This window comes from Pelodiscus sinensis, chromosome 10 (genome assembly GCF_049634645.1).
Source record: "Pelodiscus sinensis isolate JC-2024 chromosome 10, ASM4963464v1, whole genome shotgun sequence".
Taxonomy (NCBI): domain Eukaryota; kingdom Metazoa; phylum Chordata; order Testudines; family Trionychidae; genus Pelodiscus; species Pelodiscus sinensis.
This window is the reverse complement of record NC_134720.1, coordinates 45,506,070-45,524,305: the sequence shown is the minus strand read 5'-3', so window position 1 is coordinate 45,524,305 and position 18,236 is coordinate 45,506,070. Positions and strand designations below refer to the sequence as shown.

The 18,236-nt window shown below is 41.9% G+C and overlaps 1 long non-coding RNA gene across 2 annotated transcripts in view; it reads right to left on the bottom strand.

The window, feature by feature from the left end:
* The window catches only part of LOC112543929 (uncharacterized), a 94,779-nt gene that overhangs the window by 15,274 nt on the left and 61,269 nt on the right, over positions 1-18,236 (bottom strand). For both annotated transcript variants that reach the window (XR_012906314.1, XR_012906313.1), the window contains 2 exons: positions 5,381-5,456; positions 4,188-4,231 (listed from right to left, as the gene is read on the bottom strand). This is a non-coding gene — a long non-coding RNA (uncharacterized LOC112543929). The remainder of the gene's footprint in view (positions 1-4,187; positions 4,232-5,380; positions 5,457-18,236) is intronic.

The window sequence follows — 18,236 nt, the reverse complement described above, 5'->3', positions numbered from 1 at the left end:
GGACTCCAGGACAGAGGAGCTGCTGAGCAAAATAAGAAAAAGCCAAGTCTAGAAAGGAAACTTATGCTAAGGTTTATGTGCTGCTTTTTGAGGGGACATCTACGTAGCAGGGCTAAAATTGAATTAAGCAATGCAACTTCAGCTATGTCAATTGCATAGCTTAAGTCGAAATAGCTTAACTTCGCTTCTGGCACTGTCTACACAGCAGGAAGTCAAAGGAAGAACACTCTTCCTTGACTTCCCCATATTCCTCGTGAAATGAGGGTTACTATGAGTCAGAGTAAGAAGTCCTCCAGCTCGACATTATTTCAAAATAAAGGCTTGTAGTGTAGAGGCGCACTATGTTATTTTGGAATAATGTCAGTTATTTCGAAATAACGCTGCTCTGTAGACATACCCTGAGTTATCAATAAAGCCAAATCCCAGGAAGGACGGGTATGGACACTAAAACTCTTTATGCTCTACTGAGGATGGGATACAAATGCAGCCTATTAGCAAGCCAAGGACAAAAGTTGCCCTCAGTACAAGACATAAAAAATATTGATCTGTACACATTGTTCAATCCAGTCTCCTAAATAAGCATCCTAATTTTCTAAAGAGCCCTTTACCTGCTGCACCATTGAAATTAGCAGAAATTGTAGGTGCTCAGCATCTCTGAAAATGACATACAATTAGATAATTTAGTCACCCACAGCTGAGAAAATGTGGCCATGGTCTGAAATCTAAAGAGACAGCACAAGTCATAGACGAAAAGCACCAGAAGGGTTACTTTTACAGGGGCTTTGTTATGTGTGCTATAATGGAGAGGTGCCAGCGTTTTTCTAGCACAACTTAGCATTTGTATGTTTCTATGAATTTGAGGAGGAATTTGAAAGAAGAGGGATTGGTGTGTGGTATGTGGGATGGAGAGAATGTTCCAGCTATAGGAACCACGGTGGAAGAAGGAATGATAATAAAAGGACATGAAGGGAGAGGAAAGAGTAATTGGCAGTGTGGTGGGGGAAAGGGAAGAGGGAGGAAGTAGGACCAGCGATGCAGTGTGCAGTGCCTTGCAGAGAGGCACTTTCATTCACAACGAGCAAAGCTACAAGAATTATTAGGGAGAGGCATATGGCTAAGGAGTATCCACAGGTAAATTAAATACTAAGCTTAAAATTCAGTGTGCCCCAAATTCCATGAGACTGACCATAGTAGAACATAAGCTGCACCAGAAAAAAGAACTGGACTCCAGAAAAAAGACTTGAACCAATCCTGGATCATCTTGTTAGGTCAGTAAAAATCACTGTTACATCCATGATACACCAGATAAGGTTGGCAATAGCCCTTGCCTTTGTGCCTGCCCCTGAAAGCTCTAGTAGGAGCTCTGTGGCTGGAAGAGACACTTAACTCTGCTGCCTTGTGTGGCTGCATTACAATCAGTTATAAAATTACATGATCACCGGGCATCATTAGGTAAAGATGGCATAGATGCTAACCTTCACGAAAGCAAATCTTTTCTCTTATGGAGCATACATGCAATACCAAAAATTTTGCTCTAGCATAATGCTTTCACCCCTCTGATGCATTCTACAGCTGATGTGATATTAGATCATATTATCTTAGGAGTAGTATCTGCACATATAATTAAAGATTACATCTTTATACTGCATAATCTTTGCACCAGGGGAAAGTCAAGATTGGCTGCCCAAACAGAACTTATGAATTCTTACCACACAGCCTTAACACCGTATTAGTGGTGGTGGTGGTGTTTTTAAAAGGAGTATGCAAGTGTGAGATTAATGTACAAGGCACATTACAAAACAGCTATTCACGTAAATCCCAATCACTGAGTGTTACTTGTGTCTTGGGCCTTCGAGGTGAAGAAATCAAGCTCCTGCAATCAGATATGTTCTCTTCCCAAAACACATAGGGTGCATCTACGCAGCAGAGTTATTTCGGAATAACGGCTGTTATTTCGAAATAACAATGTGACCGTCTACAAAGCAATTCCATTATTTCAAAATAACCTGCTGAGGCTCTAAATTGAGGTAGCATGTCCATGTTAAGGAAGCCTACCTCGGACTAATTTTGAGGCTTCCCTGTAAAGTAGACGTGCTATTTCAAAATAAGTTATTTCAGAGTATTTCTTCTGGAATAATTTATTTCAAAATAAGCGTGCAGTGTAGATGTACTTGTATTGTCTCTCTGAGAAACAAACAAAACATAGGGCAGTAACTCAGATGTACGATGGCATGGGGTGATTAGGGTAGAATGATTGAGAAAAGTCGATTTTAAAGGGTATTTGTAAAGCTCTCTGCGTGAGAATCCCATTTACAGATCATATACCTTGGTATTTATATGCTTTAACCTGGGTATCTGCTCTTGTCAAGGTGACTTCACTTGTTCCTAGTGATGGTTGTGAGGTCAGTTAACAACCTACTTCACAAAGGAAGACTTCAAGGTACGTCAAGCCTTCCTCAGGAGCTAGTCTGGTGACCCAATGCTGTGGTAGGATACGGAAAAGAACTGATTTTTTTTTTTTTTTTTTTAAGGGGAGAAGGCACTCTGCAAGGAAGTCAAGAGGGTGGCACAAACCTAGGAACAGCATGAAAGAGGAGTTCTGATCACAGCTGGGCGGAGGGACACATGTTCTGTTGCAGGAAGTCTTGTGGTTCTCATGGCGGCCCTATGGACATCCATCCATTGCCTTAGGCAGATGAACACTACTCTCATGATCTTGCAGACCTCAAAGATGCATTATAATCTGGACAAAATGTAAACTCTTCCTACAGCTTTTCCTCCTGCATCCCTCCCCCCCCCCAATAGCTTGAATTCCCTCTTTCCAGGTCATGTCTTGAGTTCCACCCCATGCAGCTAGACATGAGCTCAGTGGAATCCAAAATCACTGTAATGTAAGGGGAGATGGACAGATTAAGAACTTGAGATCTTTAAACTATGATATATGGACTTCAGTAACTTAACCAGAGGTTATGCGTCTATTACAGGAGTAGATGGTGAGGTTCTGTGGCTTGTGATATGCAGAAGGTCAGACCAGATGATCATGATGGCTCCTTCTGACCTCCAAGTCTATGAGTGTAAAAGCTCCCTTAAGTTGTCTTTGATTTTCACAAAGACCATAGATTCACATCAGCTATTTAGTCAGCACAGAGATTTCCACAGTGGCAAGGCACCCACAAGAGTCTTGTGAGTCCATCCTGTGTATCAGTGGTGGCAGTACAACCCAAGTAGTAGGCTCTGCTGATCTGTCATTCCATAAGAATTGCCCATACCACTGACAATACTGTGCTAGCCAAATGTTCCCACTCATCTCGAAGAAGTACTCAGACATGCTGCTGAGGTCCAAAGGCCAGGTAACTGAGGAAGATAACATGAGCATGTTCTATCCCCCTCATGTCTTTGTTCCATCTTCATAGTCAACCCCATCCTTTTTGTCTTCACACCAAAGGAAAATCTGGGAATGCCCTGGACAGACCTAACTCTTCATTGCCTACTTCTGGTTTTGCCTTGTTTGAAAATTCCTGTTGGATGCCTAATAATAAAGCACATATGTTGAGTACACACCCACACCAGCACGCACAGCTAGCTTGCATACAAAATCATTCTTGAGGTGCACACACTGAGGTTCCAGGGGACTGTGTCCTTAGTTGGAGGAAATGCTATATATGCTAACTGGAAGGGTGTGTTCTGAGAATGCCAAACCTATGTCTTCCAGTCAGTACCTCTCCTCTGACAGTATCTGGAACCATGTGTGTTGACATCACTTGACCTTTATCTCCACCTCTCATATGTAGAGCACAGAAGCCTTGTGGCTGAGATGGCAGCTGGAAGATTTTTATTCCTGTTTTTTTTTTAATTTTTGTAATCTAAAGCAAGTATCTTCTCTTCATGTATCCACAACCATTCAGTCCAGGGAAGAAAAAAAAAAGAGCACGAGAGCCCTTGTTGGGTGGGAAACATGCAATAATATTTAAATTCATTATTTTCACAAATGAAGAGATGCCATAATTATTGCTATTTCTGTCACTTGTACAATCTGGATTTATTTTTTATACAGGGAGCAGCATGGCTCATGCTGGGTAGGGTACAGATACGGGTGTCTAGGACACAGGTCTCCTGCCCCCCAGCTGTAAAGCCTTTACAGCCTTCGTGCATAAGTTTGCCTACGGTAATACAGGGATAATACTTACTCATCTTTGTACAGTGTTTTGAGGTCTTCCGGTGCAGAGTAGCCCTGCAAGTGTTAAAATTTATTAGTAGCTGTCTCTAATTTTACACTGGTATTTAACAATTCAATCACTTTTTCCTACTGTTTTACTGGCAGCTGAAAATTTTGAAAAGTGAGTTGATGCGTAGTTTTCTAAAATATCCATTGTTTATATGGGGACCAAGTTGGAACAGGTTATTTCAAGAGTGTTTCTGAGATTAGGAGCAAAGAGCTTCCAATCTCTTTGTTGATCTTATACAAAAACCAGTCATAGCTGCTGACAGCACTCAAGAAGATCACAGGCATTGTTCCTTCTGTACCATCTATGTGGGGGTGCACTGTATCTCAAAAAAAAAGGAGGCATAGTCCCTTCTCCATCATACTTGGCCACATATTACACTGAAGACAATTGGATAGGGCCAGTGCACCATGCTGTGCACTAGGGAAACTTGGGGAGGGCCAGCTTTGCTCCCCTTCTTGGGCTTGTGCCTTAAAAGGACAATCTAACCAATTCTGTACATCCTCAGCCTTAAATATCTGAAAAATAAACTAACAGCAGGCCACTTTTTCTTTTACATTTCCAGGAGGGCCTGAGCTAATGCTCACTGATGTCAATATAAGTCTTGACCGTGGGCTTTGACTCGGCCCCTCTCCAAATGAATATCTCCCTCTTCTCCATCTGTGGATCCAGATCCCCTTCTGGTGAGGGGAAAGCAGGAAGAGTTTACAGTGGAAAAAGAGTGACCAGTTCATAACAATACCAATTCTAATGAACATTAGGATTTCCATCTTTATAATAGATACATTTTATTATGCAGCAAATTCCATCGTTCACTCAGCTTCAGTCTGTTTAGTAACTCTGCCTTTAAATTTCTGAAACTTTTCCCTATAACTTAAACCTGCTGAAAATGTGAATACAGCCTCATCAAGCATTGTGCTATATGTTGTTCCACTGCTGCCATCTAGAGTATAAAGCAGTACAATAGCAAGAAACTGTCAAATGCATTTAATTAATGCCTGTTTGTATTAAACAGTGAATACATATCATCATATTCATTACTTTTTAAGTATTTTGTTCCACTGCTGCCACCTAGAGATATAAAATAAGTACAGTACTCATCCAGCTATACATATTTAATTAATGGTTATTTGTATTAATTGTAGATGATAGCTCACCTTTCTAATGTTTTTCCCTTATTGCCAGAGGTACTGTTTCTTTGTCCTTAACGGCAGTAAGGACAGTAGAATCTGACTTTAAAAGAATGTAACAAATCAGTTAAGTCAAATATTTAATTTGCTTTTTTATTTAAAAAAATGAGACTAGAGTTACAGAAAAACAAATGACTTTGCAAAGTGCTTTAATGGCACACACAATTATATATAAGCCTAAGGGATTGTAAAGAGATTAATGGGGACAATTAGACCCAGAAAAGAAGTATATTAGTAGTAAATGAGTGTGATAATTAAAGGAATGTGCAACAACAAATATATGTGACATACGACTGTATTTGAAACTGTAAAGGAGTTTCCCTTTGGTGCCTTGAGGGTAGCTGCATTATGAGCAGAAGGAATTTTAGTTATTCTTGTTCTTTTGGCATATTAAATTTCTAGGAAACTCTGAATGACTGAACTAGAAGACTGGACTCCTTCAAGGTCAAAGAGCAACCACTAGCTTACTATCTACATTGTTCCTTCCTTCTTTGGAGCCACTGTGTTTTGCTGACTTAATCACTTTAATAATCACCCTCTGCCTCTTTACTGGGATTCCTCATCTTGTCACGTTCACTATGAAAGTTAGCACATCCCATACCCTTGCTTGAAATTCTGTTGCAGTGCCTCACATCTCAGAGATTTCGTTCCTTTCTTTAAAGGTTTGACTGACAAACCAACCCAACCCAACCCTTTTCCTGGATTTTGACCACAGGTTGTTCTCAAGATGACTCTGGCTGGCTCCTGAAAATCCATAAGAATCACCCCCACAGCTCTCTCTTGTTTGCATCACATAATCTGACATGCCTGTCCACTGCCTTCTTACAAAATAAGACAGACCTGTCTGTGAAGTAATGTTATTTTCAAAACCATGCCTTTCTAGTTTTTTCCATACTTGGTCATAGCACTTGTGACAATGGTTTTGGACATTAACTGGACAATAAAATGTATTGCCCTATAATTTCCAAATACAGTAGGAAAACTATTGTGGGAAGCATTTAATGTAAGGAAGGAGATCATGATTTCATTCTAAAAGACACTCCTGTTCAATTTAGAAGCTTATAAGAAACTACTGTAATAAAGGTTTGACACACAGAAATGTTGGTATCAGACTTGCTTAAATTGCAGCCCCTGTCACATATGGGTCAGGCTAAAAAAGCTGTAGCCCAATCACTTGAAAGGAGTTAGTATCCAAGACTTGCTGAAACATCTCCCCTTGTACTGTCAGTAGCATCTTGGATATCTTTTAATTTAGATGTTATTTGTCCCTCCTGTACATTGACTTTGGTGAAGACAGAATCGTGGATTTTTTTTAATCAAATCCTTTTGCCTATAAGACTAAGGGCTTGTTATTTCATATTTGAATTGCTATTTCAAAGATAATTCCAAAAAGGAGGTATTTATGGCTGGTGAGCCATTACTGGAATCTAATTTGGAATCTCACTATGAGAAAATCATTATCCAATATGTTGTGTAACAGTTAAGTTTTTAAACATGAAGTACTAATTAACATTGCATAACATTTTGCTGATGAAGAAGGTGTTTTTAATAAAAATGGGTTACTGAAAAATGTTTTTGCATAAAAAGAATGTTATTGGTGACCATTTGTTTTCTATAATATTTGTCAAAACAAAATGTAAGAGCAAAACCTCAATTTATTTACATTTTTCATTTTGAAATTCTGGCTGTCGTCTCTACTTCGCCTGTTTTCCAAAAGTTAGAACATTGTGGTAAAATCCCCACTTTCCCTGACCTTACTATTGCAGTTGGAAAACAAGAACAAAATGTAGAATGTTCATTCTCAGAGTGAAAACAAAACTGTCACTTATAAATGAAAACTCGCCCATAACAGGCATACTGGGTCAAACCAATGGTCCAGCTAAACAATATCATATCCTGACTGACAGTGGCCAATGCCAGGTGATTCAGAGGAATGAACAGAACAGACAATCAATCATTGAGTGAGCCATCCCTTCCTGTTCAGTCTGACTTTTGCAGTCAGAGGCTATGGCCACCAAGAGAATGAGGTTGCAACACTGACCATCTTAGCTAATATTCATTGATGGACCTATTCTCCATGAATGTAACCAGTTCTTTTTTGAATGCCATTATAGTTTCGGCTTTCACAATATCCCCTGGCAATGAGTTCCACAGATTGATGTGTGCTGTGTGAAAAAGTACTTCCTCTTTTGTTTTAAATCTCCTGCCTATCAATTTTATTGGATAATCCCTTATTCTTGTGTTATGTGAAAGAGTAAATGGCATTTTCTTATTCACTTTCTCCATGCCATTCATGATTTTACAGACTTCTATCATATCTCCCCTTAGTCTTCTCTTTTCCAAGCTGAAAAGTCCCAGGCTACGTCTACACTATGGGGCTTTATCGGAAAAAGGTACGCAAATTGCACTCCACAATTTGTATACTTTTTTCCAATAGTTTTTTTGGAAGAGGCTTTTCTGAAATTTAGCCATCTACACTGGGCCAAATTTAGGAAAAAACCCTCTTTTGGAAGAGCCCTTCTTCCTCGGGGGAGGAGGAAGACAGGGCTTCTGAAAGAGCGTGTCTGCTTTTCCACACACAAAAAAGGAGAAGAGCAGACAACATGTTCCCTGAAGTCTAGACATAGCTTTGATCGCTTTAGTCTTTGCTCATACGGAAGCTGTTACATGCCCTTATTCATTTTTATTGTCCGTTCTCTCTCTCTCTCTCTCTCTTTCTTACAGTTCCCATTTTTTTTTCCAGTTTGCACAACTGTAATAGATTGTAAGATAGGAAGAAGAGAGGAAGAAAGGCATGTTCCCATACTTAACATTGCCCAAAAGAAAACTGGAATTTCCTAAAGTAGATTTTTTCATATGGAATTCTTGTGTGGAAAAAAAATCTTGGTAGACAAATTCCCTCAGTAATCCAATAACAAGAAGCAAGTAATACCTGTGAAGTTATTTAAATATATTTGCATCAATCTTAGACCTATCTCAATCACCAATCTTTTTTACACAGAATAAGGTTCTTTTAAATTTTTTTTTATTTTAAATTACTCCTCACTTAGGGTATGTCTACACAGCAGCATTATTTCGGAATAATATAGTGCGCGTGTACACTACAAGCCTTTATTTTGAAATAATGTCGAGCTGGAGGACTTCTTACTCTGACTCATGGTAACCCTCATTTCATGAGGAGTAAGAAAAGTGATCTTCCTTCAACTTCCTGCTGTGTGGACAGCGCCAAAAGCCGAATTAAGCTATTTTGACATCAGCTATGCAATTGACGTAGTTGAAGTTGCATAGCTTATTCTGACTTTAGCCATGCTGTGTAGACGTGTCCTTAAATACCATTTTTCTCAATGGCAACATAAGGTCTGGCGAGAAAAGAACATTTAGGGGTCTCCTCTTGCAGTTTCCATTACTCACATATATGCTGTGTTATGCTTAGTATCTATGACTCAAGCTATGTTTTGTTCTGACAATATTTTTTGCACAGAATCCCACCATATGTAACAAAATCTCTGTAGTTAAGCTAAGTTTTATATTTGGAGATACCTGGGGTTTTTATAGACAAGCATATGCCATTGGGTGATCATCTAGCCAAACCATGAATGTAACCTACATGAGGTTTTTGGGTGGTTCGGTTTTCAACCAAACATTCCCCTAGCTTGGTGGTAAAAAGAGTAAGGGTATGTCTACACTACCACCCTAGTTCGAACTAGGGTGGTAATGTAGGCAACCAGAGTTGCAAATGAAGCCCGGGATTTGAATTTCCCGGGCTTCTTTTCCATAAAGCCAGGCACCGCCATTTTTAAATGTCCGCTAGTGCGTGTAGCCATGCGGCACGGACTAGGTAGTTCGGACTAGGCTTCCTAGTCCGAACTACCGTTATTCCTCATTTCACGAGGAGTAACGGTAGTTCGGACAAGGAAGCCTAGTCTGAACTACCTAGTCCGTGCTGCATGTAGCCACGCGGCACGGAGTCCGCACTAGCGGACATTTAAAAATGGCGGCGCCCAGCTTTATACAAATGAAGCCCGGGAAATTCAAATCCCGGGCTTCATTTGCAACTCTGGTTGCCTACATTACCACCCTAGTTCAAACTAGGGTGGTAGTGTAGACATACCCTGAGTAAGGATGAGGGAGAGCAATCGATGGGGTAGCAGTTGGACGAGTGGGGTAGGGCCTAGAAGAAGGGCAAGGGCATTTGGTTTGGTTTGGTTTGGTTTGGTCAGAAAGTTGGCAACCTTAGATTGGGTGACCTGAGTTACTGTGTTCTTTATTAATCTCAAAATATTTCAGGAGTGATGCTTCAGTGACAATTTTTCCTTCAATTTCCAAAAACTATTATTTGCTAGCCTTTTTAATGTCATGTCATGCTATCATCAGCCTGCATTCTGAGTGGAACATTTAAGTGTGACAACTTAGGGATGAATGTGCTTAGATATGTTAACATGCCCATGTATTTCCCTCAGGCTTCCCGGTTACAGGGTCTCTTCTTCATTTTGTACAATTGTTTTCACCTGTTTGGGTGGAGTTCATCTTCATCACTGAATACATATTCTGTCTTATGTAACTAACCTCATTTGACCTGATCTAGTGTTTGGTTCCCGTTAAGTTAAAGTTCTGTTTCTTTGCATGCTATAAAATATTACTCAGTCTCTTAACACACCACTAATAATTTTCACTACAAATCAGCAGAGCAGGGTGCCAATAGCCTCTGTCCATGGGGAGGGCCCTGAGCTCCCTGCAGACAGAGGCTGCTCTGATATTTCACAGAGCAGCCTCTGTTCATGGTGAGCTGCCCCATGCTTAAACTAGCTCCGCACATGGATTGGCTTCTGCCTGCCGCCCTGCACGACTGTCTTTGTATCAGGGGCAGCTGTGCAGAGTGGCACACAGCTCTCCTGCATGCTCTCCATTTAAAACTCAGACTGGAGGGCTGGGACTGAGCCAGCCTGCCAGTCCAAGTTTTAAACACAGAGCATGTGGGAGGAAGAGGTGGTTGCTGCGATTAAGCAGGACCATTAACCAATAAGCAATAGCTTATCAACTAAATGGTCAATTAAAAGGATTTAGGGGTCACAGTTGGACCACAAGCTAAGTATGAGTCAACAGTGTGACATTGCTGGGGAAAAAAAAGCAAACATGATTCTGGGATGCATTAACAGGCATGTTGTGTGCAAGACACGAGAAATAATTATTCTGCTTTACCCTGTACTGTTAGGCTACGTCTACACTGGCCCCTCTTCCGGAAGGGGCATGTAAATTTCACGAGTCGTCGTAGGGAAATCCGCGGGAGATTTAAATATCCCCCGCGGCATTTAAATAAAAATGTCCGCCGCTTTTTTCCGGCTTTTAAAAAAGCCGGAAAAGAGCGTCTAGACTGGCCCCGATCCTCCGGAAAAAGTGCCCTTTTCCGGAGGCTCTTATTCTTACTTCAAAGTAAACTAATAATATTCTTCAAAGTAAGAATAAGAGCCTCCGGAAAAGGGCACTTTTTCCGGAGGATCGGGGCCAGTCTAGACGCTCTTTTCCGGCTTTTTTAAAAGCCGGAAAAAAGCGGCGGACATTTTTATTTAAATGCCGCGGGGGATATTTAAATCCCCCGTGGATTTCCCTACGACGACTCGTGAAATTTACATGCCCCTTCCGGAAGAGGGGCCAGTGTAGACGTAGCCTTAGGCTTCAACTGGAGTACAGTGCCCAGTTCTGGGGACCACATTTCAGGAAACATGGACAAATTGGAGAAGGTCCAGAGAACAACAACAAAAATGATTAAAGGTCTAGAAAGCATGACCTATGATGGAAGACTGAAAGAACTGGATTTGTATAGTTTGGGAAAAAGAAGACTGAGATGGACATGATAACTATTTTCAAGTCTCTAAAAGGTTCTTACAAGGAGGAGGGGAAAATATTCTCCTTAATTCCTGGTGACCGAACAAGAAGCAATGGGTTTAAATTGCAGCAAGGGCAGTGTAGGTTGAACATTACAAGACAGGGGCCAATAACCACTAACTCCAGTGGCTCTCACAGTTCTAACATGGCAGATGCTTTCAAGACACAACTGTGCCTCTTCTCATAGCTTGTCTTTTTAGTAACTTAAAGAACAGCAAACAGATGTCAGCCTATACTTTCTCCTCAGATTTGGCTGTCCCTACCAGCAGGGATTTTCCTAAGAGATTTTCTATCTCAGCCACTTCTACACCAGAGAGGCATATCAATCACCTTTATATCTTGAAGTTAACACACTACACCTGTTAATATGAATCAGCAGTGGGTACTTTGCATCTTTATGCAAGTTTAAGGTGATTCTAGAGTCCCATTTATCAATGGAGCGATACAGAAACTGCCTGCCAGCTTGGTCACAGAGCCTTATTTTCTCCAAATAGATATCGACCATAATTTTCTTTCATTCTTTCTTGGTCATATTTTTTTTTTCCAGACAGCACTTTTCTCTTCTTAGTTGGAATGGCTCAGAAGGGTTCCCCCAGATATAGTCCATCCCTTTGAGTGTCACAGGTTACAGAATGCCTCTGCTTGAACTATCACATTGTTCTGGTCAGCATCCTACTTCCTTCTGCTTCTCAAATGTGTTTTTTCACAGTGCAGTCCCTGGCTCCTTGTAAACAGCTAAAGAGACCCATATAAATTTCTCTGTCAGAGTTGCCTTTGTAACCTACGTGCTGTTTTGAACTGGAATCATTCCACAATCAATACCCAGCCTCTTTTGTAATTTCCAGTTCAAAAAAAAACACTGGACCAAATTTAGTTCTGGCATAAGCAGATGTACAGTGCTTCCCTTCCTCTCTCCTGTATCACTTTGCCCGCAAGATTTTTAATTAATATAATTCAATTGGCCTTTCTCCAGAACAGGGGTTTTGGAAAGAATTCATTTTGTGGGTATTGCCTGCTAGAAGATCCTTAATTTTTATTTAGCTGGTAATAATTCATAGTCCTCAAATTTTAACAGCTCATTCTTGAAGGGGGAATGGGAAATGTCTCTTTTTAGTGTTTCACTGTACCTGTATGGAGGTACCATAATCTGTTGGGCAGCTTATAAAAGAAATATCCATTTGGATTTCTTCAGAACATTCTTTTCTTTAACTTTTAACATATGTCTTTAACTTTTATTAAACCAGGAAAAATTATCTGAAGCCTCTAGGGCCTTGTCTATGCACAGGATGAAATAGATGGTCTTTAATACCATTTTTAAACAAACAACTGCAAACCCTCCTGTGGCCATTCTTAGGCCTGGTCTGTACTAGACCAGGAAGGTCTGCTTAAAGACCTTGAATCAGCTTACCTTAAGCAGAGCCTTGGCAGTGTCCAAACAGCAGGAGGCCAAAGGGAGCAAATACTCCTGTTGGTTTCCCTTACTCCTTGCAAAATGAGGAGTACCAGGCTGCCCTCAGCATTTGATTTAGCGGGTCTGTACTAGACCCACTAAATCGAACACCAGAAGATCGACCTCCAGAACACTGATCTTCCGGCAAATATAGGCGTGCCCTCAGAGTATGTCTGTGTAAGAGATAGAAGTGTAATTTCTATCTCAAGTAAACATACTCATGCTAGTTCTGACTGTAATAGTGTACTACAAAAAATAGCTATAGAGGTTTAAGCATTGAGACACGCAGTAACCACACATGTACGTACTTAGTGTCTTGGACAGGATCATAGTCAGGGCAACTAGCTCCTTATGCTGCTGGGTTCTCTTCGACAACACTTCTGTTTTTGATCAGAGTTAGTATGGGTATGTCTGCTCAAGCTGGAAATTATGCCTTCCAGGGGAGGGCCACAAGCCTAGCGAGGGGTGTGTTTTGGTGGCTCTGTGATGGGGCAGGGTAAAAGAATAGCATAAGCAAGGTCCCATGCGATCTTTAGCCCCCACACGAAAGGCTTGATCTGGTGGAATGTGTCATGAGATTTGAAGCCATAAGAACCACATGCAAAGGGCCACTTCCTGTTTGCTGGTTCCCATCAGGCAACCCATCCTTCTTCCTCTGCTTGTCCAGATGGGGCTACAGCAGGGCAGTCTCCATGGGCTCTGCCTTTTGCTGCTGCAAGTGGGCTAGCAGCTGTGCTATGCAGGACTATGCCTAGAAGGTTTTACTTTGAAGCAATTCACTGTCATGGTACTCCATGGGGAGCTGCTCATGAGCCAGGTCGTGGCCTCAGGCAAGAGCTGCCTCCTCTCTCTCATGGACCCTGAGGGGCATATGGTCGTTGGGGTTAGGAATTCTTAGGGAGGTGAGGGCTGAGCCCCGTGGCCCAGGCACAGCTTTAGTGGGGAATCCTAGCTGCCTTAGGCTCTGGGCCATGCCCATGAGGGACTGCTTGTTGCCCTGTGCGACTTGAACTGGCAGCAATAGCAGCTCTTGGATATGCACTTAGCTGGCTTCACCCCAGTCAAATGCTCCCTCAGCAGTGCAACCAGTCTGCCCCCTGTCTGCAGAGCAGAATCTACCCGGTATCTTCTTTGTCCTTACCCTAGGTCCATTGCTGTTCCAGCAGGGCAGGGCAGTGGCTGAATTGATTGACCTAATCTGGGACTAGGTCTGATACACCTTGGCATGATTCTTACTCCTGTCACAGAGCCCCTATATCTGATTTACATGCTTCTGGTGACAGAGGCATATAGTCTAGACATACCCAAGAGTCCCTGGGGAAGTGATTGAGGAGCAGGAATGAGGACTTGCTGGTGCTGCTTGTGAGGAGAGACTCCCCTGGAAGGGGAAATCACAGAGTAACCTGGCTGGAAGGCTGTACTGAGACTCAGTGAGTGGGAAGAGAATTCTAACAGTGGAAGAGAAGAAAGGGCATGCTGAACTGGGAGGAGCCAAGCCCAGGATTGCCAGAAGGAGGTGCCACTTAGCAGGGAGTAGAGCATCCCATGACAGTTGTGCATAGGATTAGGCTGCATGCATGGCTGGTACCCCACAGACAACTAAGGAGAGACCACAAATACAGAGAGAAAGGGGCTCTGTGACAGGAGTAAGAATCATGCCATGACTTTGTCCTTTTGAGATGTGGTCAGCAATGTGATATAATCAGACACCTATTGAGGAATGTCCATTTTCATGCCAAATACGGCTCCAAGTCCTCTGGTACAGCAGTTTAATAGATTAAAGGCCTACTTTAGACTAATGGGCATGAGGAGTGAAGATTGGGTGCTAAGAGAAGTAGAGCCACCCCTGGGTGAAGTTCTGCTTGCCCCCAAATGGTTCGTGCTTCATGAAATGTGCACACTGTGCTCAGAACGTAGGCTTGTCTGTGTCCCTGTCCTTTCTGAAAGGAATGGGAATGAACATAAACCATTACAGCAAGAATGGTGCTAAGGGCAGAACACTTGGGCTATATCTATATTCGCGGCTTCTTGCGCGAGTAATATGCAAATGAAGCTAAACATGGAATATCGCCAAGCCTCATTTGCATATTACTCACGCAAGAAGTCGCGAGTGTAGACAAAGCCTTGGTCTTATTTTAGCTCATGTCTCTCCCACTACGCTGTGGAAGAGAGATTGCCTTTTTTGTCATGATGCACATCAGCCCTTCACAGGGAGTTGAAGGAGTGACTCCATTTGCATAGAATCTTCTATGTGACTATGGTTTCTCTTCTGTCCAGAGATGTTTGTACTACCAAACAAAAATGGGGCATGCACTACTCATTTCACTGCCACGCATGTGTCTGGGCTTAACAATGGCATAGCCAATGCTCTTAATTTCAGGTCAACAGATGCCAAGGAAGGGCTAGAATAGAAAGCAACATCCCTACGGAGACTTTGTTGCTAAAAGCCATAACTGTGGCCAAGAGAGTATTTACACCCCACACTTGTTTAGCTTATACAATGCTCTGTGAGGAGCTCCAAGGGTACTGAGTGTCTACACATGGCCTGGCTTATACTGGAGCTCCACATTTGGCAGGTTCATGGTCTTACTATAGATAACTGGTTACACAGAGTGGCCTTTTACTGCTAGTTTGTAGGCCATCTTGACCCCAACTGGGTATTCATGGCCTAGCAGGCATCTACCCTGGCTGCTAGGATATGGCACAGTGGCAGAAAGCCACTGACTTTACAGGTCCTGACATAATTAGTTGAGGTTCTTCCCTGGGCCTATCTTTAGTGGGGTCGGGCTATACTCTTCAAGGCAGCTTTTCTGATGGAATTCTTTGGGGGCTATAACCAAGCGCAACTCACTTCCATGGGCGCCTCCTGCTGGTCACTCAGAAATTAGCTTTTCAGCCCTGGATTGCCCCCTTTCATCTGGTGTCATGCCTGCTCTTACCTATTTTTATTTCCACCCGTAGGTACTGCCCTATCACAGTTCCTCCTATACCTACCTTGCCTCAGTGACTCACTGCCTATCTTAGTCTAGCCCCTTACCCAGTGTTTTCCCCAGGAGGGGCGTTCGAATTTATGGAGGAGGGGGGTGTCAGGGCCGATGAGGGGTGAGATCGTGAGGGTGAAGGTGGGCTGTATGGCATCCCAGTAAAAACTGAAAAATGTTTAGTGACCATTTTATTAGATTTAACTCGTTTTAAAAATCACACAAATTAAAGTTGGCTACTCAAGCCTTCTATGAGCACTATGTCTACATCCTTCTTAGTTTCTTGTTATAATTTTGCACAACTCTGTTCATGAACTTCTCAAATGCAATGCGTTCATCTTCGGTGGCTTCTCGTGTATCCGGTACTTCCATTCCTTCAATTGATATGCTCATTAGTTCATTCACATGATCAGGCAGAAGGTGACTTCTTTCAGAACACAAAATTCTATTCGATGATGAAAAAGATCTCTCAACTGTAACTGTTGTGACTGGGAGTAGAAAGAGATGAATTCCTACTTCTTTCATCCCAGGAAACATAGCACAAAGATGTGGTCGAGCCACTAGTGATAATAAAAAAGAAATTGAAGTCAAATCTTCTTTCATTCGTCATATTATATTCCACTCTGTGTTCAAATTCTTTATTCTGTCCCGAGTACATGGCAGCCCCATTGTTGGTAGTGCCTCACTCCACTCAACTGTCAGGCTGTGTCTAGACTGGCAAGTTTTTCCACAAAATCATCTGGTTTTGTGGAAAAACTTGCCAGCTGTCTACACTGGCCGCTTGAATTTCCGCAAGAACACTGACGATCTCATGTAAGATCGTCAGTGTTCTTGCGGAAATACTATGCTGCTCCTGTTCGGGCAAAAGCCATCTTGCGTAAATCATTTGCGCAAGAGGGCCAGTGTAGACAGCACAGTACTGTTTTGCGCAAAAAAGCCCCGATGGCTAAAATGGGGATCGGGGCTTTTTTGTGCAAAAGCACGTCTAGATTGGCATGGACACTTTTCCGCAAAAAGTGCTTTTGCAGAAAAGCGTCTGTGCCAATCTAGATGCTCTTTTCCGAAAATGCTTTTAACGGAAAACTTTTCCATTAAAAGCATTTCCGGAAAATCATGCCAGTGTAGACATAGCCTCAGTATTTTATAGGACAGGCATCTGTAAAAGCTACGTAGAGGTTGCGTAGAATCTAGAAGTTGCTGTTGTAGATTTTTAAGAATCAAGTCTGTGTACTTTTTCAGTTGTCTTAAACACTTCTTGTCCTCTTCACTTAAGGATTCAATATAAATGCCTTCATTAGTCAACTTCTGGACTGAAATCTTTTCTTCTTCCAGTACTTTTTCAATGGATAGCTCTCTGATCCAAATGTAACTTCTGTTGCTGGACAAAGATCTACTACTGTTGTAGCAGATGCCTGGATGGCATTGTTTAATGACCCAAGTGGTTTCAACAGTAGATTTACGAGAGAGAGAATAGCAATAGTCTTCTCTGAATGTAGTAGCAAAAGTAGTCCATCAGCCTCACTACTTAGATCCATCCCATCTTGGTAGATATTTTCCAAAGCCAGTAATAACGGCTGGAATAATTTTAAGACAACAGCCAAGGATCGCTCATGAGAAAGCCAGCAGGTTTTCCCAGGCTGGACTAATTTGAACTTCAGTCCCAGTGTATATTCTATATTTTTCAAGATATTCAGTCTTTTTGGACTCTTGCTGAAAAAATAATATAATGAAGACATTAAATTTATAGCTTTTTAAATGTCTTTTGAAGATTTTGCAGCTCATACTAGTGCTAGTTGGAGTAGATGGCCTCTGCAGTGTGTATAGGAAAGATTAGGGTTACACTTTTCTCTGAGCAAAGCTTGTACTCCACCATGTCTTCCAGAGAAGTTTGCAGCTCCATCAAATGCACAAGCAACCATCTGTTTGGAGTCCAATTGACAAGCACTTAACTCTTCTAAAAAACAACCGCTGTATAAGGGGCTTGTGTTCTGTGCTGGGCACAACAAACATATGTGGCTCATAATTCCAATTTGCAGGAATGTTGAAGAAGGGGCTGTCATTCTTGGGCTTGCCCCCAGGAAAACAAGGCTCCCATTCATTCTCATAGGGGGTCATAATCACAGTTACTCAACTGGGTTTGAGCGTGTCAGAGGTCCAGAATATAGGGCATGGGTAACCAAAGGTCTCCAAGTCCTACGTGCAGCTACCCAAGGGAAGACAAGCAGCAGTGGTGAGCAGTAAGTACTATACTTGCTTTTTTCCTCATGTCTGTCATCTAGACTGCACTGGAGTATGTCTATGGCTGGGGATATGGATTTGCTAGCATTAGGCATGTTAAATTGTGTTTATTTTGGTAAACGTGTTACTGCTGAAATTTAAAGTTGGTCCTTTGTCGTTAAACAAGGTCTTCTCTGTATAGCCCAGCTCTTCTTTCTGTCTGATCTTACTCTGAAAGCATAAAGTTGAATTTGCATAGTACAGTATTTTCCATGGAAACAGATTCTGATAT